Source organism: Catharus ustulatus, chromosome 7 (genome assembly GCF_009819885.2).
Source record: "Catharus ustulatus isolate bCatUst1 chromosome 7, bCatUst1.pri.v2, whole genome shotgun sequence".
NCBI lineage: Eukaryota > Metazoa > Chordata > Aves > Passeriformes > Turdidae > Catharus > Catharus ustulatus.
In genome coordinates, this window is record NC_046227.1 from 5737393 (window position 1) to 5761854 (window position 24462).

Here is a 24462-nt window from a genome sequence, read left to right on the forward strand (position 1 = left end):
TCCTGTTTTATTAAGCTGGAATCTGGTATTCAGCTTTGGCCAAAATAAATAACTGGAGAAGAGGGCCAGACCAACTTTTCATAAAATTGCTGAATTGGGATTTTCTGTTGATCATCTTTGCTAGGTGGTATTTTCCTACAAGTCAGAAGAACCAAGAAATTTGACATAAAATTGGGCATTCTGTACCATGGAGAGATAAAACTAGTCTTAAAAACTATGTACTAAAATACTTTCCTCAGTCACTCTCCTGACTGTGGAGGTTCCTTGTATGCAGCTGGAGGTGTCCTTACAGACAAGCAGCTGGACACAGTCAAGGCTTTTTTCCCCTCTGAGAATTTTAGTTGAATGATTTTAAAAATGAGGACTTTCAATGGTGTAAATGTTGTCCATTTGGGAAAGTTGAAGTTCATGCATCCTATATTGATACCTGCAGGCAAACCCTCATAAATTTGTTATCTTGTGAGGGGGGGAAAAGTTGCTGAAATGAATTCAGCCAGGAGAAACCAGTGATTCTGGGGAAATATTTCCTGCAAAGCAATTGAACAAATTCAGAAACTATTTTTTGATAAAATCAAAGTGATTTTTTTTTTCTCCTGAAAAATACAGCCTTTATATGTAGAAGCATATAAAAATTCACTTAACTATATTTCAAGCTTTGCAAGAGACCTTAGTGGCCTTTGAGGGGAATGAGTCTTTAACAGGATTTAATCAGCAAAATTCAGGTTCTCTGAGCTCTAGGAATCATCTGCAATTCTTTTTCTCCCACAAAATCAGGTGTGTCTGATGTTAAGATGGGTAGTTCTGCTTCCCTAAGGAAAATACACTAGGATTTTTATGTTGAAGGCCAAATCCTAATAAATCTGCAAAAGAATTCCTGGTTGTAGTATATTATTGCTTATTCTTCTGTTTTATTTTCCTGTCAGCCACATTCAGATAAAAACCTACCTCCAGCACTAGTAAGGGCTAAGGAATATTAAATGCTAGGCTGAAGTCTACCTGGAGATTGCTATGGACTGCTTCTGACAGCAAACTGGTGCCTTTCCAATTAAATTCCAAGTAACTAACTAGTTCATTAAGGTGTTCAAGTCACCTCATCTTAGAATATTTGATCTCCAAAATGAAATAACCCTTCATTTCCTTGTCACTGAGTGTATTTGATCACAATGCTTGAAAGTGTATGATTTCAAAGCAGACATGTCTACCCTCAATTACTGTCCTTCTGAACTTTCTTACTGTTCCCTCCTACTATCAGATTAATCTATTTAAATGTGTGTCCTTTAGTATTTATTTAAGTGGAGCTTTATTGTAGAGATCTGGTTTCTAGTAGTTCAGTGTGTAGGAGTAACCTCAGTATTTTTGTTTATGGCATAATACTAGAAAAATGGAGAAGGGCATGAACAAATAGTGGTTTGGTTCCAATTTTGTTCAACAAATCAAACAGCCCTTTTGGAAACTGGTGATGTTGTAGGCACAAAGATGTTTTCTGGTTTGACCTAAGCCCTGCTGGAGAATCCAGGCTCTGAGCCACACGGGAGGGATGAGGATCAGACCTGACAAGAGAGGCTGTTGCTGTCCCCAGCCATTTGCTCCGTGGTTTTGATGAATGTTTCTGACCCCAAGGCAGGGATATCTGCCCAGCTTGTGAATGAGGTCCTGAAGAGCAGCAGTTTTCAGTCTGGCTGAGTGTGGTAATGAACTTCTGCTGTGGTTTGCCTTGCACCATGTGAGGTGATGTGAGAGGGGATTTGAAAGTGGATATTTTATAAAATACTTTATTAATATAGTTTTGATCTCCAGTGACAAAAATATGTGAATGCAGTATGCAGTGATGGGTCCATGCATATCTGTAAAGGAGGACTAAGTGGACCACAAGGGTGCACCTCAAATAGGGCATCATCTCCTGAAACTTCCTGGAAAAGCCCTGGACTTGGCCAGAACTTTTCTTGATGCTTTACATCGTGCCAGAGACTAGAACTTTAGTGCAGGAGAAAAGGGGACTGGCAGTGTGCTGGTCCTACCCTCTTAAATGCCTTTTGAAGGTTTAGAAGGTGCAGCAGTCCCGTGTCCTGCACCATGGAGGAGGCCAGGCTCAGAAAAACAAGGAGCATGTGCTGAACTTTTGCCCTAAATACAGCTGAAACCAATCATGCACTCACCTGACTTCCTTTGCCCTTTGACCTGAAGCTGATTTTTAAATATAAATGACATTGTTTGTAACACATGCAATGTGTTTCAATTAGGGTTTGTCATGCTTTCATATTGGGTACCTCTGGTAGGACAGCTTGGTATCCCCCTTCTTATCTAGATGCTCCTTTTAAAATTAATAGCATTCAAATGGTTCTGAAATGCTTTTAGTAAGTTTTTTTTGGTCCTAAAACTCAATGGGAAATAATAGTTAAAGTAAAAACAGAGTATGAATTTATTTAGCTATTTTTTCTTGTCTGGGGATGACTGATTAAATTAGGTGAAGATAATGTCATTTACATTTGGTGCATTTTCTTCTTTGTCAGTAATTTTTCTCATTATGCCTTTTGAAAGGCTTGAGTAATTATGCAAAACACAGAATACAAATCAGACCTATCAGAAGAGTCTTATTTTTAATTGGTGAAGATGATTTAATGAATACTTTAACTCTTAGTGATTTTATGTGAGCAAACCTGTATTAGACTTCTAGCAGTCTAAAATTCTGAATATTCTTTCACTTCACATGCATACACACAGAGAAACCCCCATGACATTGGTTTTTCATGGATGTGAAACTCATTATTTGTTTTAAAATACTTATTAATACTGCATTGAATTGCACATTGAATGCACTAGTATTGTATTGAATTGCACAACCTTCTTCAACTGGTGCAGGATAGGACATCTGAAGATTAAATGAGATTATGATACCTTTTAGTGTCCTCAAATTCAAAAAATTCTACATCACAGTCCAAAATACTGCACTGTCCCTGAATATATCATACATGGTAGTGGAATGGACAATCATATGAGGCTTTGTATAAAGTTTAAATGAGCTAAAAATGAGAATCTGGGCAGTCTTGGAGCATATAACTTGTAGTTTGGTGTGTGGGTGTGAATTAAGGATGTTGCATTAACCTCTTTGCTGTTCAAACTGTGCTGCACTATCAACTGCACCTTCAAGGATTCGATTGGGAAGTTAATTATGTCAATTTAGTCTCTCACTTGATCCCCACTGAGGCTGGTGTTCAATGCAGCACTGCAGTACTGGGGAAAATAGAGTTTTACTGGCCCTTAAAAGTGTTTCTGGAACCGAGAGCAGGAGAGAGATAGCAAAATGTAGAAAGACTGGGTAGAAATAATAAAAAAAAACTTTCTAAAAAGCCCTAACACCCTTAGGAAAGAATGAGATTTACCTAGGTCTACTCATATCTCTGGATTCCACTTAGTAAGTAGGAAAGAAGCGTGAAATATTTCATCACTAGAAAATATGGCAGACACGTTACTACTGTCTTCGTTCTTAACTACACCACTCATCTTTATCAACTCTCTCAATTCAGTTACAGTCACTCCTATTTCATGCTGGCTCACAAGTTTTAAAGCAGAAGTTTTGCTTTTGTTGCTGAGGGTTCTTTGTCACAAACAGTGAAGGTAGAGAAGCTTCCTCTCTATAGAGCTAGGTGTCATTTATCTGTAGTTATCTCTAACAAAGGTGCCTGATCTGAACAGCACACTTTAAATATGTGTGGTGCATTAGAATCCAGATGTGTTACACCAGGAAGGGAGTTCTGTGTCACACTGCTGGAAATCATCTGAGCATCACTGATAAGTGAGATGTTGAACAGCCTTGAGGCCTGTGTGCAGTGGAGTGTGCTGCTGTTCATTCCTCTCTTGTTGTTCAAATACTGAAATCTCTACTTGTAAAATATGCTAGACTCAACTCACTTGAATGCATAATAAAATAATCTTTATGGAGAGTCTTTCTTACAGTGGGTAAATTCTGACTTTGTCCTGGTTGCCCTGGTGGTGAAACAAAGGTCTGGCCAAATCATACTGGAGTACTGAGGTTGTAGCTTTGGCTTGAAAGATTAAAGCAGATCTGCTTATTGCTTTGCTGTACACCAAATGAGAGCTTGGCAATGAGATAGTGGTTTAATTAAATGCAAGCACGAGGATGCTGTTTGACTCCATCAGTGTAGGTGCTGTTGTGGAAAGCTGATCTGTAGTTCCACGTGTGCCACGCTTGTGTTATGTGAAATGGCTTGAAGGCATTGGCCTTGGAAAAACTGTGCTGTGTGAGCTGCTTCCAGCCCTTCTTTATTCCGTGCTTTGTCCCTCCTCTGTAACCTGTGCTGTGCAACTGAGAGGAGGCAGCACGAGTGGTGCGAGTCTGTAGCCCTTGTGTGGTGCCACTGTGGTTTTGTCACGTTTGGGGCTCACAAAGGACATAAAATATGGAGAAATCCAGGCCTGGTGAGGTGATGAAGGGGCAGGAAAGTGGAGAGATGGGAGGCACGTGGGCATGCACAGGCATAAGGTGCCAAGGGGTCTGTAAGTGACTTGGCCATGGTCATGACAAGAGATGCAGACCTCCCAGACCTGGGCAAAACTATAAGAACAAAGCAATAACTCCCAAAATCCATGAAGTGTCTCATGTAATAAACCTGGATATAATAATGTGAAGCTGCAAGCTGATAAAGGTTTGCTAACATTTTTATATTCATTCTGTGTTAAAAAAACCCTGCCCTGAACTCATCTCAGAGAGAGGAAGAGGGAAACCATCAGCATGAGCATCTTGTTCCCCTCAGCCAAGGACTAGTGATGGTGGCAGCTCTGCAACCACATCAAGGGCAGAATGCAACTCCTGTAGCAGGGCAAGCTAACACCAGAAATGTCAATATTTTTATATGCACACTTTTTTTCTCATTCTTCTTTCTGTATTGGTTAACTTCAGCTAATAATAATAATAATATGACTGTTAAATTATCAGCTAGGCTGAAAATAAACTCTTGGTTTATGTGTTTTTACATACCAATGAAATGTGTTCTTCCCCTTTGTTTACAAAGCAAGGTTTAAACACAGTAAGGCCTCATTTTTCAGGGGAGAAACTCCTTTGGATTTGAAAGCCTTCTGAAATCTCTCTGCTTTTGTGCTCAGAAGGAATGCCAGGATGCAATCCTACAGTTCCATCTTAAAAATCAGATGAATAAGCAATCAGCACTCATGAATATTGTGTCAGAACTGCATATTGAGAATAAGAGTAGAGATTCATTACTCAGTGCTTCTGCACAGAGGTATTTTGCAGGAAATCTGCATCATAATGCACGACTTCCTATTGGATTGGATTTAATAAAACAAACCAGAGGTTCAGCATTTTTAGAGATTCCATTTTCAGTGATGGCTGGATTTATTTCTGTCTAAAAATAACATTATTCCGCAGCTGAGCAATAGAGAACATTCTTCCAGTTACTGCAGCATCAGCAGTGCTTTGCCATATATTTTCTGGCATGTGTGTTGAAATGATCCCTTTTGTGAATCTAGAGATGTGTTAGTGGAACTGGGAATAGTAGGGATGGACGTGAGCCATAAAGCAAGGCTTAGACTCCCCTTGATTTCAGAACTACTTTGTATTTGGCCACATCAAGATCCTGGCATCAGCTACTTCTGACTTTGAAACTTTGGCTTCATTTTGTAAAAGCAATTTCTTTTGTTATGGCGAGTGAAAAGAAGTGCCAGGAGATAAGTAGACTGCCCACCCCCTCCCCTCCTTACTGATATGGCGTGAACAGAATCTACAGAGAATCTTAAACTGAATCTAATGCTGTTTCTGTTATTGTCAGCTTGGTTTGGTTCAGCATGAGAATATTTTTGTGATGCAGCAGTATAACTTGTGTATATCTGAATGATTTAATGACTGATGGCCAGGTATCAAGAGGAGCAGGCATGCACATAGAACTGTACCTAGAGTTGAGGATTGTTGGGATGGTTGCTTTGTAACTTGACTTTGGTTACCCAAATTCTTAAGCCTGTTTTGAATTTTGCACCTGGAATTCAGTCCTAAGCAAAATACCCTAGTACATTGCTAATAAAACTTACTCAGGCACCTGCTAGCTCATAGCTCTGATGTTGCACATAGAGAGAAAAAGAAAAATCATCACCACAGTACTCTCAAATATTTGGTTTGTGCCATATCCCTCGAGAGTGCTACAAAATCTGGTTGGGAATCAGTTGCTGAATCACTCCCTTTCTTTAGGCCAGTGTACTCAGATATGCTTGGCTGGGAATATTATGGATTAAATGGTCTGGTTGAGGAGTAGGTCACTTGTCCCTGCCCTTAGGATGGAGGTTTCTGTGAGGGACATCAGAGCACAGGGTGTGTGTGTGTGCTGTGTGTGTGTGTGAGAGCACCGAGTCCATGATTTGTGGTCCTCTGTATGAACTGAAAAACAACTTTATTTCTTTTATTCTGTAGTTAAACTGCTCATTTTATCAAAGTTCTACTGATATGTTCTTGTCATGCCAAACAGAATCCAGCCCAGTCTATTCAGGGTTGGGGTTTTTTCTGTCTCTCAATGCTGTTCTGACAACGTATCAAACAGGAACCTTCTCTTTGTAACCTAGTTTGATGACCTAGCTGTTAGTGGAACATAAGTCAAAGTCTTTTTCCTCTTGATTACATTTTTATGAGGTCTGAAATGCCAATAACCATTAAAACAAAAATTTTAATTGAGCTTGGCAAGGGGAAACCTGACAAGGTATTGAGAGGACCACCTGATTTTTGACAAATTGTGAGTTTCCTGGGCTGGGGGCTTGTAGCACATCTTGGGGTGGAGACAGGGGAGGTAGAAAGAAAACAAATAAAATAAATCAGTATTTCTATATCATGTTATCTGAGAGGTTTTAACCCTGAGACTAGATTAGCATTCTGTGTCAGGGAGAGTACATTCCCTATATATAGCAATATACCTCACAGTTTATAGTGTTGATGTGTGTAATGAGCTGAAGAAAACTCTACTAAAAAGAGAGCATAAAAAGAAACTCCTAACATGTTAGATTTAAATCTGCTAATATTTAATGTGCGCTTCATCTGACAGGTTGAAGTAAAGCCCTGGTGATATGGAATTGTAAGAAATGAACAGGTTATTCTGATGCATTGATTCATCTTGCTTTTAATCAGAGTAAAAATAACCTGGTCCACAGCTCAGCCTGTTGACAGCAGGTATAATGTATTTGTGCCTGACACTTGCATTATCTTAAATATTAATATAGATATCAGGAATCATATCTGCAAGTGAAAAGTCAGGAAAGGAGATGGAGAATAGCATGCAGTACATTTTTAAACAAAACCAGCATTGCTTATGACCCATTAAATATAACCTATTATGTGCATGTGCTGCATCTATGTGCATGAAAAGTGTGGTGGGTAATGTGCTGGTAGAAACACCACTTTGGATTCACAGCAACCTTTAAACAGAAAAACATATAATTAACATTCAAGAGGCATATGTGCATTATACCTTTTCACCAAGCAGTCTGGATTATATTATTTCTGAATGACATATAGCAGTAGTCTCTCCTCTGCTTTTGCAGCTGCTCTATTACAGAATGAAACATGGAAAGCCTCATCATGTTTTCTGCTCCCTAGGACTCCCCTGAGGCCTCTGTGCTTGTATGCCAGTGCCCTTGGTTGCTTTAGGAATCCAGATCAGGAGGAATGTGACTTCCTGCAGTGGAGTATTTCTGCACAAAAGGGATTCGTTTGAGGGGAGAAATCCCAGTGCCTGGTAGCATTTCTTCAAGTAGAAATTATATCAAGGTCACACAAGTGGTTTTCCTGATCTTGCAGCTCCAGGCAAATAGTCTCACTCAGCTCCAGGTGAATTGCTCTGTAAGGTGCTAGAATTGCTCTTAAAAAATAGAGTGTACTTAATGGTCCAATTAAAAAATCTACCAACAACAACCCAAACACAAACAAAACCCCATTACCCCAAATCTAAACTGAACCAACCTACCAAAATCCAAGCAAAACCAACCAAGATGCAGATCCTCCATCTGGGGGCTCCCCTGGTCCTGCTGGCCTCAGCTCAGCCTTGGTCCTGCTCTGGGCTGATCTGCACAGGCAGAGGTGGGTGGGCAGCCTGTGACCTGGGAAGTGCCTGGTTTATGTTGGGCTGGAAAGGTATTTCTCCTGCTCTGGCAGTAGAACACAGACATCACCACTCAGAGCAGAGCTCTCTGTTGGAGGTTTCTTCCTGCCTTGTGTGATGACCTCTCCTCCCTCTGTCTGCCCAGTGGCCTCTAGAGCTCAGCAAGGAGCACCAAGAAATCTCAGGAACCTGCAAGTTAGCGCAATCCCAGCAGGAATGAGGGGAGTGTGCTGCAAAATACTTGAAAACATTTTTAAAAATTCATAATATTTTGTTTTAAGCTAACCTTGTACACTAGAACCATAAAACCATTTTAGGCTGGGAAGACCTCAGAGCTGGAGTCCTACCACGATGCCACAACTGATTGCTTGCAGCAGAGTAAATTGCATTATTAGCTTTGCTAGCTCTCTCCTCCTGAAGGCGACTGTTCAACTTGGTTTTGTCAGATCAGACAATTTGCTAATTTTGGTTTGGCTTGCATTGATTTGTTAGAAACTGCACAGCTCCCTTGCCCACAGCAAAATATAAATGACTGCATCTACAGAAATTTCCTGTTGAGGTTTTTCAGGTGTCCTTTAAGGCTCTGACCTCAAGGTTATGTTGCAACCTTTTGATGTGTCTTCTTGCCTAATAACTTAAAATAACATAAGGTGACTTTTTCTATTGATTTTTTTAGAGATAATTATGAAAGATGTTTCTATGTGCTGAATTTAGAGACTGAAGTTTTAAGCCATTTGTCACTAACATGGGTTGTATAAAGGAACATCTAATCAGATCTTTCTCTGTTCTTTTAGAACTATTTAATATTAGGGAAATTGGTTGTAGTGTATTTTTGGCACCAAAAAAATCTGGAAAAGAATTGAACCTGCAGTGAAAAATGCATCCAAATAGCTGCCTTGGACCAGGCTCTGGTGTCAGTGTAGAATATAAATAGTCAGTATTCACACTCAGGGTAGCTCATAAGGCACAGAACTAGGGGGGTTATTTTAACACTGCTTAAAATCTGCTTTATCTGATCAATACTTGAATTAAATGATTCATCTGGAAAAGCAACCAACAAAACCACTTGATGAAAGAGCAAAAATAATTAACAATCAATTAATTTGCTAGACATAAATCCTTCTAGTATGTAGTATGTCATAATATTTTAAAAATGTCATGAGGAAAAAAGGTATGAATCCATCATGAAAGCACAAGCCCTATTCAAAATGGATCACACTTCTTTCTTTGGGTAAATAGAATTTAACCACAGAAATAGTGAACCATCCAGCTGTCAATTATTTGAAATAGCAGAAGCACCCGTGTTCAGATAGAAATGTTTCATACAGAAAGCTGTGATAACAAAAGCAGATGCTTAGGTATAAATCCTGTCTTGTGGGAACTCTGTAGAAGAAATTTTTCATCCCTGTGGCTGCAGAGTAAAGTCTCCAAGGCAGGCTTGTAGGGATGGTTTGTTGTGCTGGGAGTACCTAGTGACCAATTAAAGGTAGGATGTATAAACTAACAGTATTTTCTTGCAAAACTTATAGTAAAAAAAAAAAGAAGAAAGGATTAACAGCTATAGGGATTTGGGGAGGAAGGAGACTCTGCAGAGATACATCTGTAAATCTGCTGTCTTAAACTAAACATTTGCCACCTTATTATTTTTTTTTTTTTAAATTATTCTGGCAGTTAGTTGTAGTAGTAGTAGGCTGTCTTGGGAAAGATTTTTAGGTGGATGGGCTTCTGTGAGAGAGCCATGCATGGGACACTGATATTTCACATGGGAACAGTGAAAACTTATTTTGGAAGTTTTGTAGAGATTCCTCTTGGCTTTGATCCTTTTCCTATTACACTTGTGACCACAGCTAATGATTCTCCTAGGGCTACTCTTTGTAGATTCCTATGAGAATCAAGGAAAAAACAATCTTGAGAGAAAGCTGATAGTTGGTTATCTCTGCCCAACCTCCAAATGTGAAAAGGTCTGGGAATAAAAAGTGAATAATTTTTGGGTAATAAGATTCTTTAGCCAATTTTAATTATTGTGAGGTTAGAAATTACTAGGAGATTGGTTTATATGCTTATGTCATTTTTAATAAACTATATAGACTGGAGAGATGACTCTATAATTGATTAAAATTATTGATAATATGTGTATGCCAAAAAAAGCATTTATCAAGAAGTCTGAAGTAAACAGAGTGGTCTTGCATACAAAAGCATGCATAAGAATATTAATGAGATTGCTCAGTCAATCACTAGAATTTAGGACACTACAAAATTGTGATGGCTTAAGCAATAACTTAATCTTATTTTTAATCTAAAACTATTTTATAATGCATGTTTATAAGGAAGAAGGCAAAGAGTTTTTTTTAAATAAAAACCACTTTAACATGAAAGGAAATTCACAGCATGAAGAGAAGTTGTCCTATAGGAGAATTCAAGATGAAATATCAGTGGGCTACTCCAAACTATGGAGATGCAAACTGGTTATTTCTCAAGAGAATCTTCTTGAAATGGGATTTATTATCCTATGCCTGTAATAAAGGTGAAGTGTACTTTACCACTCTGAAAATCCTCATTTGCTCAGAGAGGGCAAACTAAATTTTAAGAGATAAAACTGAAACTTTACGTGATATAATACATCAGATTGCTAGGAGGATTTTGGGGTGATGAGAAGTTTTATTTGGTGTTTACCAAGGAGGTGTTAAGAGGGAAATGACCACGGAAGAGCTCCAAAAATTTGTCTCCCTGTATTTTTTTTTTATTACTGTTTCTTTTGGGACTTTACCTTGATTCTGGAACCTGTAAAATCCTCAGACTTTTCTGAGGTCACTTTTTATTCTGGGATAAAAAGTGTCTTGCATCACAAACGCACAGGACTGGATGAGAGGACTAGCATCTACAAAGAAAATCTGGTACAATTAGTCTTTTTGGGGTTCATCACTGACTCATATTGAGGCAGGGAGTGCTTGCCACTACCAGCAAAGGGCTTTTCCAAGATTCTTAAAAAAAAAAAAAGGCAACATCTGTCTGCCCATTACTGTTTATTGACTGCTCTATGGATCTAGTGTTGAAAACTGGGCTTATGCTTTGTGGGCATTGCTGACTTGTTAAACTGTGGTTACAGGAGAACTTCTAAATTTGGTTTATTATTATTAGAACTTTGGGACAGGACTTGCATAACTTTTAAGTGCAATTTGGTCATTAAAACATCTTATTGAAGAAGAGACTATTTTAGGAAGCATAGGTGAAACAAGAGATAATGCTTTTCTTTTTGTCTCAAATTTGGATGTCAAGAGTCAGCTCCAGTAATTCTATTCAGTTTTATAGAAGGAAGAGGCTGTTCATGGGCATGCAAGTAAAGGGAATTTCAGTGGCGTTTTAGAATAATTTATGGCTGTACTGTTCTATGCTGCATTATCTTGGAGCAAGTGTTGTGCTTGTTGGCTTTCTTTTTCCAACCTGCAGGAAGTCTCTTACTTAGATATTTGCAGTCTTAGCTGCACTGTCAGATTTTTCCTGAAACTGCTAGAGAATCAAAACATACTGGGCAAGTCCACAGTTTGTGTTTATCACAGCAATTTCATCTGGATCAAGTAGTCTTGTGATGTTGCATTTATCTAGGAAAAAAAGAAAAGCAAGAAACCATAGAGTACTACTGAAACTTAGGCAAATGCAGTGCCCCAGATTTTAGAAATTACTTCTGGGAATAATTCCAGTTGATTACCATTTTAAAATATCTTTTAAGCCACTATGTTTAATTACCCATGTAAATATGTATTAGAAGTTAAAAGTACCAGAGATGAAGTAAAAATGAAATGGGGAATGTGTTTGCTTGGAGATACAATAAAAATGATTTTGTTCTTTGATGTGTACACAGTGCTAAATAGAAATGTAAGTAATAGGAACAGCATTTGAATGACACTGTGTGCAGTGCTGCTTTTGCCCCTCCTGGTTTCTGTAGGTCCAGTTTCATGGTCAGGACCACATGCTGAAAAGCCTCTTTGCTCTCTCTCCTGGGCATGTTTGTTTTGAGGCTCCTGAAAGCAGCAGACTGAAGCAGTGGCTGTGTTTAGTGGCACTTCTTTTTCATACTGTCTATTCTACTAGAGAATAGACATTTGAAAATGTGTAAGTACTGGGAGCTTGGGAACCAGAAGTGTTTGCTCAGTAATAGATTTTTGAGTTGAATGTTTGGTTTGCTGTAGGCTGGGCTCATTAACCTTGGGCTGCAGCTCAGGCTGCTCAGGTCAAATCTTGAGCACAGTGGAAGGCAGAGGTGTTGTGAGAGAAGAGTGAATGTTTATATGGTCTGTCATCTACAGCCAGATCTCAACTGTCACATTATCAGGAATTAGCTGGCCTTTCTGACCCAAATTTACTACGTTCTGTGTTGCTCTTCCTATTTTTTTTTTTGTTTTCCGCTCACACATTCAGTTTATCCCATGGCTTCTGAGTTAATGTTGAGATAAAGACTATCAAGCCCAATATTCATGGGGACCTGAACATGGTTTACCTGGACCCTAAGGCTGCTGTATGAAAATGTGTTATTTCATGGTTCATTTTGTGAGTGTGTAAACAGGTAGAGTTTTGATTGCAGCATTGTCTTTACACTGGCATCTTTCTCTGGCTGTTTCTCAGTGCTGTCTCTAGCATCCTCCCTGTAGCTTTTATGTGTGGATGGGAGATCACCCAGGTACACTGGAACAGCGTTATAGGGGAGAGCAGTACCCATGGTGTGCTTCATCAGGGATAAACCTGTGTAGAATGGAGCATTTGGGACGTGCAGGGGTTGCACTGTGGTGGTGCCCACCCCAAGATTGCCCTGCAGTGCCCAGTGAAAGCTGTCCGGCTTTGGTAGCGTGACACCGCGTGTCGTCGCGGCCGCTGTCACCTGCCCGGGGCAAGGAGGAGCACTGCCCGGGCTTCCAAGAGGATTATCATCATGGCAGGGCAAGCCTTAGCATCTCTCAGTTCACATTCATCACTGAAAGGTCAGAAAAACTCTGAAACAATTTTTAGAGCGTTTTAACAGCTCCTCTCTGTTACATAAATCCTTAGCAGAGAGTCCCTGCAGTCTCTGTAGCCCCTTCAGCTGCTGTGTGAGAGGGGGATTTTGGCTAAATTGAAATACTTTTGGGGTTAAGTAATACTTAGTCTACTCCACACCTAATCCCTCCAGTACCAGTTATTATCTTTGCAACTTTTGTATGAAGGGCTTTTGAGAAGTCATTCTGCAGTCCAGGAGAGCTTGTGTCCCATGTGAACCTGTCCCATCCCTCCCTTCCTTTTGAAATGATGCTTGTTAGGCTATAAATATTCATGGAGAAGAGACTAGGGCACAGCTGAATGTTTGTATTCTAATTAATGAGCAAATTCCCTTTTCCTGTGTTCATACAACAAAAATCCTCAATACTGTGAGATTAATATTAAACATGCCAAGGGAATGCTAAGGGAACAGGTTGTGACTTGGCCATGTGGACTTACACTTTCATAGTGTTATCACTGTAGGCTGGCCTGAAACTGTGTTTTAATAAAAACCTGCATGAAAATACCTGTTTTCCCCCATGTTAATTTGAAATTCTCATGGAGAAAGAGAAACCTTACAGGAGATGTTTGACTGAAACTCATAACCAGAGAGGGGAATGAGGTGAGAGGCAGGGTATAAGTAAAGTATCCAGTAACCTTTCAGTTCTTTGCAAAGGGGAAAAAGTAGGCAGCAGTAAAGATTTCTATTCTGATAAAATATCTCCACAGAACCTTTTTTCTTTGCAATATTGTGGTTTTACTAAATCAAGGTCAGATGAGAACCAGATTAGCTACGTGATTAACTTCTGTATTGGGCCCCACATGGCAAAGTCAGCCAGCACACTGAGGACACTTTCATTATAAAGATTGTGCAAATAATCACTGATGTTTAACCACACTGTAGATTTGACTGAAACAATGAAGTTATTGCTGAAAAAAGTCAGTCACTTCAACAGAATTTACTTCATGAGAAACAGCAGCTTGAATGAAAGAAAAATAAAACAAAATCCTAACAGTGCAATGAGCAGTCTGAAAACCCTTAAAAAAAATCATACATTAGTGAATTAACATTTAATGAAAGAAAAGCACTGTTGCAGGTTTTTATTACTGTAAGATTTGAAGGAAGGAAGTACAGCAGCCATGCAAAGCCCTTGCTGCATGGTGGAGCACTGAGTCACCCATCAGAGGTGTCAGGTTTGCTGTCGCTTGAGTGTGCCCAAAACATCCTCAACGCATGGAGAAGTTACATTTTGCTCTTTGTTCTGCAAAACCTTGTAGAGAAAGTAAATTTATAAAATGCTTCTGAAGAAAAAAATAACAGCAAGATCTAGGTTTGTTAGACTTTATTCTGATTTTTCTTTTGTCTCTTAGATCAAAAAAGACCCCTGGCAAGTATTTGAGAAAATGTTTAAAATTAAGTTTTTCTTTCTAGGTAACAGTAATGTGATAAAAGGATAATTGTATGGAAGCAAGTAATAAATTTTAACTTCATGGTGATTGTAGAGAAATCTTTATGAGAAAGGAACTCTGCCTGAAAAAATTTCAGAACATGGAGAAAAATTCATTGCCTCAGTGGGGCCTGGGTGTATTCCTTTCTGACAGGGACAGGAATTCCATTACTCATTTCATCAACTCTGATTCTGCATAAAAATATCAACTGTCACTGACATGGTCTGTTGTTAATGTTGGCCTTTGTCTACCAGCCCATTTTACTGGCTACTGTATAAGCCACCACTGGAGCAGCTGCTTAAATAATCACAATAACCAAGAGCTAAATGACAGAAGCATCTTGCATACACAGATTGCATTTTACAGGGGAAAACCACCCCAATAATCCTATTAAAGCAATACTAAGGAATGGTCATCTACTGACAACCCAAGAGAAACCTGAACTTCCCAAATCCAGGCCATGTGCATTATTTACGTTTTAAGTAGTTTGTAAGAGGAAAATTGCTGGAAAAAATTTGATAAAAGTTTAAAAAGTTGAAAAAAGTTGCTTTTGGTGGTAGTGCTTGGAATGGGATCTGTGTTCTGCTCTTTGCTGTAACCACCACTACTGCTTCCCATGTCTATGCCCTTTTCACTTGGGGGGTAAGGGAGAGAATCCTAATTGAAAACAGAGAAATAGAGAAAATTCTTCCTCCAATGAGGAGATGAAATAAAAATTGAGCCAGCTGGGGGAGAGGGGCTGTGAAGTAGAACTCTGGCAGCCTGCTGTCTGCTTACTGAAGAGATCCAGGTGTTTAAGACACTTGTGAACTTTTGTTTTCCTATTACTCATTCTAACCAGCTTCTGGAAGATAATGTCTCTGCTTACTCATCTTTGGAACACAGTGGGATTTGTTTTGGTGATTTTGTTGTAGTTGTTGAAAAAAAGCAGAAAAGCCCTCAGAGAATGCTTCTACATACTTTTTCCCACTGGAACAAAAGAGCAGCTTGACCAGATGAGAGATTTGCCCATTCAGCCCTGTGCTTTAATTGGCTATTTGATCATATCTGCGAAAAAATAGATTCACTAGGCAAGCTTTTAGTGAAATTTCCTCAGAGGGGTCTGCCAGCCATTAACAATTGGCAGTTTATGTACACTTTGACCTGAGTATAATTTGGTTTTGTATTTAATAGCCTGTTATTTATTTAATAAAAATTTCTGGTTGCTTTCAAATCATGTAAACTAGTAGGAGCTATTATACTATCTGCTGAGAAACTCACAGGTTACTTAGAAGACTGGTGTAAAACATGCAAAAAAATGAATATTTCCACAGTTTTGTAAGTAAAAGTGACCAAGTGCATAAACATAGTCCATCATCCCAAGGATATGTTCTTCTCCCTCACTTCCTTGATGTCTCTGGTGCGTGACAGGACCCCACTTGTTTCAGGAGAGAGTTGTTTTTAATGAACTTAATGCAAATACCTGTTTAGACTGTGACTTGAGATCACCATTAGCAGCATTTGGGAACTATTGGAATAATATCAACATAACAAAGTAGATCCAGTTAATGGAGAAACTCTTGAGGAAAGAAGATGTTCAAGTTTTCCTCTTGAGAAAAGGTGTCTAGGGATTGAAGTAATATATAACTTATTTCATTGGTGCATTAAACAACTTCCTAGAAGTCAAATTGCCATCTCCTATTTCTAAAAGATGTTGTGACATTATTGGCAAAGCCAAGAGAAGATACTGATGACAACATCCATATTGTGTCAAAATAATTGAGACAAACACCTGAAAAACTGAATTTGCAATTCAGCTGCTGCCTTTTCCTTCCAGGACTGCTGAGAAACTCTTGGCACTTGAAAGGTGGAAGCAGACAGACAAAGGGCCCAGGAGTGGCTGATCAGAACATCTATTCTCTCTGCTTCTTCAGAAGTGCTGTCTTGTTATGCTGTTTCTTCTGTCTCTGTTTGAATGGCACTTCTCCAGAAGAGAATTAAAATTTTAACAGTAACAAGAGATTAAAAGCTCTTTCACTAATGTATTTTCTTATTTTGCAAAGTAGCTGTTAATACCATCTTTAATATCTATAAGCCTGTCAAGGAAAAGATTTTTATTATATATTTTGTAGTGAAAGGGAAGGCAAAAAGGAATATCATTGAAGTACAGCTCATGATTTGTATCTAAAATATTCATCTCTTTCTATCTCATCTCTAAAATCTTGCATATCTGTTTTAAGAAAGTGTCTACCACAGCAATAAGCATGCTTTGTATTTCAAATGCTGATCCATTTTTGATAGTTCAAAATGGGTGGGGTCTGTGTAAACACCACTGGTTTAGGGGTTAAAAGTACAAAAATGGAGATTATTCTTCATGTAGGCACTGGATATTTTTTCTGGGGATACCTTGTAAAGAATTAATCCCAGTGACACTCCCTCCATTTCTTAAAATGCCAAAATTAAATGAAATAATCAGCTGTGTTCATTCTCTGCTGCACAGCAAAGCTGACAGTGTAGGTTATTACTGATTTTCAAACAGAAGTTCTAATTATTTCAGATATATTTGCACCACTCTGTACATGTGGCATGTGGATACATGGGTTGATCAACCCTTTGGATTCCAAAAGAAACACCTCCAAAATGACATTGTGTTGGTTAGCCTCATTTTCCTCAGACCTTTAGACCTAATGGTGTAAGTCAGTAACCAAAATGTGTGCTGTGCATCCTTAATTGAATCTCAGGGTTTTTTTCTGAAGATGGAAATTTTTCTATTTGACAATTTACTAGAAATAAAATATGCAAGATCTCTGTGAAAGGGAATTTGTCTCAAAGAATCAGACAGTGGAATTTAAAAAATATATTTTAACATTCTGAGAATGTGAAAATTCCTTTTTTTTTTTTTTTTTTAGTGTCTGGACTGTCAGTACCAACTCAATATCCATGATAACAACAAGCTAAGCAGAAAGTTGTGCTGCAGTTGTGAGATAATGCTGGCAAAATAATGAACTCCATCAATCAAACTCAGAGGAGGATCCTTCAGAAACATAAAGGTGAGTCTGCAAAAACTGATAAACATTACTCAACAGAAACTCTCAAAGACCCTGCTAAGAGGGATTTCTAAGGACGTGTTAAAACCCATCTGTGTGGAGACAGACAGTTCTGCCCTGAAGCAAGGAGACACATTGAAGTTAACTTTTTGTTGGTGAACTCTGACAATAGTATCTGAGTGCATAAATACCACTTGGATTTATACATGTAATTATGTTAAGACATTGATATAATACAAATTTTCATAAACACCATGCATAAGTATCTATTACAGGGACATGTATCCTCACACTGCCATAGAGTTAGTAAAGTGTACTTTGAAATTTTTGTTAATGTGGGACCAATAGTGCAAGTCAAGTTTTGCTCTAAAAGTTTTCTTTTTTTGCTATGACCATAACTGTTGTCATGAAGGCTTTCCTTTTTTAACTTACCAACAAGAGTGCATGCATTTCTGAGCAGTGCCTTGAGCATTTCTTTAGTTTAAAGGAAGGCTTGGAAAGAACCTGTGTTTAGGCACTCTCCTAATTGGTACCTTGAATTAGAGTTATGCTCAAAATTACAGGGATCTGGACAAGGGCTCAGTCCACCATGGTAGGAAGGATTTAGCAGTCAAAATCTGTTAAGCTGTCCCTAACACTGGCATCCAAGGGTTGTTCTGGTGGGGCAAAACTATCTCAGCATTGAAGAGCTAGAGGAGCTTGGCTGCTGCCTCTTGTCAGCACTGAATGTCCTGCTGGCACATCTGCATCTCCTGCAGCCTCACCATCCTGTGTCCATCCTAACAAGGTGCAGCTTCTGTGTGCCTCCCTCTTCTCTTGTGTTGTGTGAGTGAGAGCAGAGAAATACCTGGCACTTTGCAGGTAATAACTTAAAAGTTGTAGCAATTATTCATGCAGGGAGAAAGAAAGCTGATGTAAGTGTTGTATCACAGAAAAAGCCTTATTTTTTCCCAGGTATATGTTGACTTCAAAGCACCTCACTGTTTCTTTTGGATTTTTTTTCTGCATGTTTAATTCCCTTTATGCACATAAAAATGTATGCATAGGATTTATGGCTTTGAGGATTGCTTTTGTAGCTGAACACCTAGAACATGGCACAGCACACCATAAATACTGGTGTGGGTAAAGCCCCTGAGCAGCTTCAAAGGAGACTCTTGGAGTCTCAGGTTATGTGCTCCCATAAGGTCCAGCCTGGACAAATTCATGGTGTAAGAAAAGATGTACACACTTAAATAGGAGCAGGATTGTGGTTTAACATCTATCTCTGCATGTAAATGAAATATCCTCAGCAGCATCTGATACAGACTGACTGAAGGTTTGTGTGGTAAATTGCACTAGGCAGAGCTGGAAAAATGAACCTTTCTCCTATAGCTGTTTTCTGCTCCTTGGGGGTAAACTGATAGCAATCAGAGCCAAGCTGTAATTATCCAGTGAGACTGAGCTGCTTAGGTGTGTGTAAGACACTGCCTGTTGGCAGTGATGCCCAGAGCACTCCCAGAATCTCCCCATGGGATGTTCTGATGGGATTTACCTGCCCCATGGGCCCCCTGAGCTTCCCAACCTTCCCCATCTGCAAGTTCCTATTGCCTGAAGCAATTCAGAATTAGCCTGGGCATATTTATATAACAAACTGTAATTTAGGTGTATTCTGAGCTCTAGCTTCTCCTTCACATAATTTGAAAACAAGTGAGGAAGAAACTACTTTTTATGAATTTTCAGCAGAGTTTTCCCTTCCTGAGGGGTTCCATCAGAAGTGGATTACATTGTGCCCCTGGTAATCATTGAATAAATGTGTTAAAAAGCGCTCCATCATTTTAGCAAGTACTCCCCTGTGGCTTCTGCAGTGCCTTGTTTGAATTGTACAAGATGTTCAACATTTTCTATGCCTTATTGGTTTGACCTTTAAATATTATTTAAAATCTGGATGTGATATCATCTGCAACCAGCAGATAAAGGCTTATGAGCAAAAGGACAATATTTTGTGGACGATTGCTATATTTAAGAATAGCATAACCTTTGAAGGTCTAGTAAACTTGCAATAGAATTAGTGGATTTTCTTAAAATAGCAGTAGAATTGGTGTATTTTTCTAATATATAAAAGTAAAAGGCTACAGTTTATAACCTGAACTTGGCAGTTTTTCCACCTAATGTGATTTTTTATTTTCTATATCATTAGCTACATACTGGGCAGTCTAAAGGTATGTTCATAACATGATAGCTTAGATGCAGGAACATATAAGAAAAATGTTATGTTCCATCTTTAATGTAAATTGTAGTGTATAACTACACAGTTGTAGGGTTTATGTGAAGGATTTGCAGTTTCTTAGAGGAGTCTGAGTGAGGAAGACCATGAAGTAAGAGATTTCATTATTTAAAACCCCAGCTGGGTAACATAATTATGTAGAAATGTAACTTTTGTAATTTCATAACTATTTGGTGTTTTGATGCAATTTAATTGTGGAAAAGGGATTTGCAGGCTGTGAATGCTGCCCTCTGAGAGGAGGCTGGGAGTGCAGTATTTCCCTCTCTGACCATGACCTAGGAGCAGAATGACAGAAGTAATGCTGTGTGAAACGTGAGCTCTTTCAAACCTGATTATTTCATTATCCTCAATAAACCCCCACTATTAAAAAAAAAATAATAAAGTGTAAGCAACAGTAGAAGGCAATATAAAGGGTACTGGTTGTCAACACTTTTTTTAAAAAGTGGTTTCTACCCTGTTATGTGTTCTACTCTACTGCTTTGCTGCTGCTTCTTTTTTGTTGTTCTAAAGATTAATTTAAAATATTTAAGACTGAAATTCATACATTCTGCAGACAGCTTTCAATTTTTCCATTTTGTTCAGTTGTCTTTAAAGGGCAGCTGGTAGGAATTTGTTTAACCTTAGGCTTAATCTTTTCCCCTTGGGTGGGATTTGAAACCCTTCTGTGCTGAAGTTAATAAATGCTTGCCAGTTTCTAAATATAATAAAATTCTGGTTATACAAACATTTTAATTTGAAGAATAAAGGATGTTGCAGTTAATGACATGGTTAAAATTGTTAAAGTCTCAGTCTGAGTAATAAAATGTTGCTACATCCCCAAAACTTTTTCTTTACTTTTCAGTATTTTTCCCCTCAAAAAAATTACCAACATGCCCAGCTACTGCATAAACCTTGTCTGAATATTTTATTAAAAAGCAGTTACACATGTAGTTTTGTTCTCCTCAAAATTAAAAACATTTAGGAAAGTTTCACTTGAATACTGCATTCATGCATTCATTCATGAATACTGCGTTCTGGGATTGCAGAGAAATTTTTCACGCTGCTGAAAAAATTAACAGCAAAAACCCAAATAATTTGGGGCAGATAATGAATGAACTCAGGTGACAGAGCTTCAGTAGCTTTTTGTTGCTTTGGACACACACAGTTGTGTGCTTGCTGCTGAGAACAAGACTTGCTCTTGCTGCTCATGAAGTGATCTGGGAGGAATTAATGAGTCTCAAGGAGAGTTGCAGAGGGTCTCCATGGCCATCCATAATGGAATGAGCTCTGTGGGTGAGGCTTTAACAATGGCAAAGTTCTTCCTCCTGTCAGGATTCTGCCACCTGAGAGTGCTCTTAGCACTGCTGTGGGCTTCAGTAGCCCCCCCCAATGAGAAATACTGTGAGAAAAAATGTACTTCTGTAAATAACAGGGGTTTTTTAGTGGTTCAGCCACTCGAGGGATAGCTCACCATTTCTGAAGCCATTCCTTTGGTGTTCCATGAAGAATTTTTTCCTCTCTGAATCGAAACTTTTGGCTGTCTCTGGCAACAAAAGACCAAGTGACTTCAAAATAATTAGTACTTCATCATCTTTCTATTGCTATTGCCCCAATGTTTGCATGCTGCTATGCCAGTCCTAAAAATCAATATCTCATTAGCTCCTAAATCCAGGGAGATCTGGATCTGATTTGCTCCTGTCTCTAAGAGGGGAACACAACTGTGTTTTCCAAACCACTTTATCAGCAATTTTTCTTGCTCACAATACAGCAGGTGGATGTGTGAATCTTTATACAGTCCCCCTGTTAAGAGCAATTTATGTGATCCTGGCAGCAAAATATGTAGCAAAATGATGCTAAATGCTCAAAATTCAAATAGTTAATTGACTTCAACTTGCTTTCAGCTTTTTTAAAGGAACATGTTAAACATGAAAGAGCTTGCTTCTTGGATCATTTACAGATTTTTAAAAAAGTTTAAATGTTTCATAATTTCAGCAGTAACTACTGGTTTGTTATTTTATCTGGAGCTAGGAAACATTAACACCATATCTCCTTTTCATGCTTTGCTCTGCTTTTATCAGTGTGTCTGCAATGCTGCCATGAACAAGCCTGAATTCCAGACTCTTTAAAACCTTTAATAATTGCTTTTCATGCATGATTAAAGATGCAGATTTATATTTCTGATCTGGGATTAAACATGCCCTCAGATCATGGAGGGACACATCATCCCTGCCTTTAATCTTTGACTCTTCTGTTGCAATGGAATTAGGACAAAGCTGGAGTCTAAACCAACGATGGGTTCTGCTCTGGGAAAAAGTAGGTTTTCTTTTTTTATTGTTCTTTGCATGAGATTCAAATGAAGATATTCCCTTTGGAAACTAGCAGCTGTCTTAGAAGCACTAGCCATAGGGACATCCAAAAGTGTAAGAGCAAAACTGGCTTGCTGTGTTTTGACTCTGTCAAACCCTTGATCACTGAGTGTGCATCATCTCCCTTTGGTTTGCTGTCCGTCCCTAAATCTTGGCATTACTACAAGTTAAACTACTCCTGTAACCAACTTCATACCCTTTGCTTACCACTCCTGAGTGCCATATCTTATGGCATTTCAGGAAGTTTATTTTTCTGGAGGAATTTGTGGAGATTACACTCTCATCCTGCTCTTTCACTTATTAAACTTTTCCCCTCCTCACCTGCTTAAAGCTAACACAAAATAACCTTGAAATTAAACTTTAGCCTGTCTCTCCAGGATTTCAGCTGCAGAAATAATTTGAAAAATGACCCAAGACTTGCAAGAAATGGTCAAAGCAGGATTAATTAATTTGTTAATTACAAAGTCCTTTCACCCTGAAAGGAGACATTATCATTGCTGTCATTTTTGGCCTTGCATGAATTGCTTGGGAGTGCCTGGAGATGTTAGTGATGCCAGTGGATGTGAGATTCCCACTGCTTTGTTTGAGGCTGAGGTGCTCGGTGGTTTTGGGGTTGTGAGTGCTGGCAAGACTGAAGATGCAGCTGAAATCTCTGCCAGAACCATCCCTTAATTCTGGTTTATTACTGCTTGTTATAATTCAATTATGTTTTTATTTATGAATGGCATGATAAAGCCTTGAGTGGATTTGAGGTTATGCAGAGTGTGAGTAGGCGGTGGTGCCTCTCCTCCTGTGTTACCTCCATCCCATGGACTGTCTGGGTGTGTGGTTTGTGGGGGTCCAAGGGAGCGTTTGCTTGGGTGTGCAGAACTGGATCTGTCCCTGGAGAACATTACCTCCAGATAAAGACATGACAACAATCAGTGAGATCAGATTAGCTTGTAAACCTTTATTTAAAAAGGGAACTGGAATTGTGATTATTAATTTATCACTTAATTCCCCATTTAACTAAATGCATCTCACAGACTTTCAATAAGATTCTAGGAAATACTGATCAACATTAGACAGGAGCAAATACCCAAAAGCTTTGTCTTCTCAGAAATCACAGTGGATTAATTTATGAGCTGTCCAGGTGATTTAAATGTTTTGTCTCAGTTTTGGGCAGAATATTACATTTGGGGCTGTGCCATATACTGGCACGTGAGCTGTACCTGCACTTTGGAGCAGTTTGGGACAAACCTGGGTATCCTCAGGCTGCTTGGAGCACCTTTAATTGAACAAGTGGATACCTGCTTGAGCATTCAGGAATCACCTAGGAGAGGCTGTCATCTCTCATTACTGCATTAACCTTTAGAGCTGCCAGCAGAGTGCCAGCTCGCAGTAATTGAGCAGAGGCCCATGAAAATTAGTTTCTTACCTTGTGATGGTGCATATGGTCAGGTTGTTCACTCACTGGGGTTATTTTGGGAGTGACATTCCTTTCTCACTAAATTTTAGCTTAATTTTTAAATTACTGGTTTAGATGTTGTCTCCTTACAATACCTATCCTGGAGCTGGGAGAGGCAGAATGGGAGAAACATTTCTGTCTCCTTTGAAACTTGTAACTTGCAGCTTTTCCAGCACTGCATTTCTGAAATTTGTTAGAGCAAGAATTCGAGGTAATTCCTATTGTTGTTCCCCTCAAAACACAACAAGTGTTTGGGACATTGTGCATTCTGAAATAGTGCCTCTAATTTTGTGTTTCACACACTCTGTCCTTCCTTGCCACTGCTTCAACCCAAACAACCCTTATTTAACAAGCTAGAATTTTTTCTTGAGGTATAATATTCAGAAGTCCTAAATATTTATCATTTAATGGAAATTAGGCATGTATAATGTCCATACTAATGGGGTATTTGTGTTACTTCAGTAAACTAGATTTTAATTAGAAGTTACACTGGAGGTCTGATTAAAAAGCAGAGCCCTTCTAGGGATCAATTCTCAGTGAAATTCACATGATGTAAATGTAAGGGCAAAGTTATATATTTTTTAATCAGTGTGAGCAACTTGCTCTGCATGAAAGAAGCCTTGGAGAAGTAATTTTCACCCTGAGCACGTTTCTTGTCTGAAGCACATGTTATTAAATGCTGTTTTCAAATTGCATAACAAGCTTTAGACTTCTGCTCTTGAGGGCAGATCTACCATTTCCAGTTATATATCCCAGCACTTGCTTGATTTCTGATAAAACAACCTATCCCACACATTTTATTATAATTTCTCTT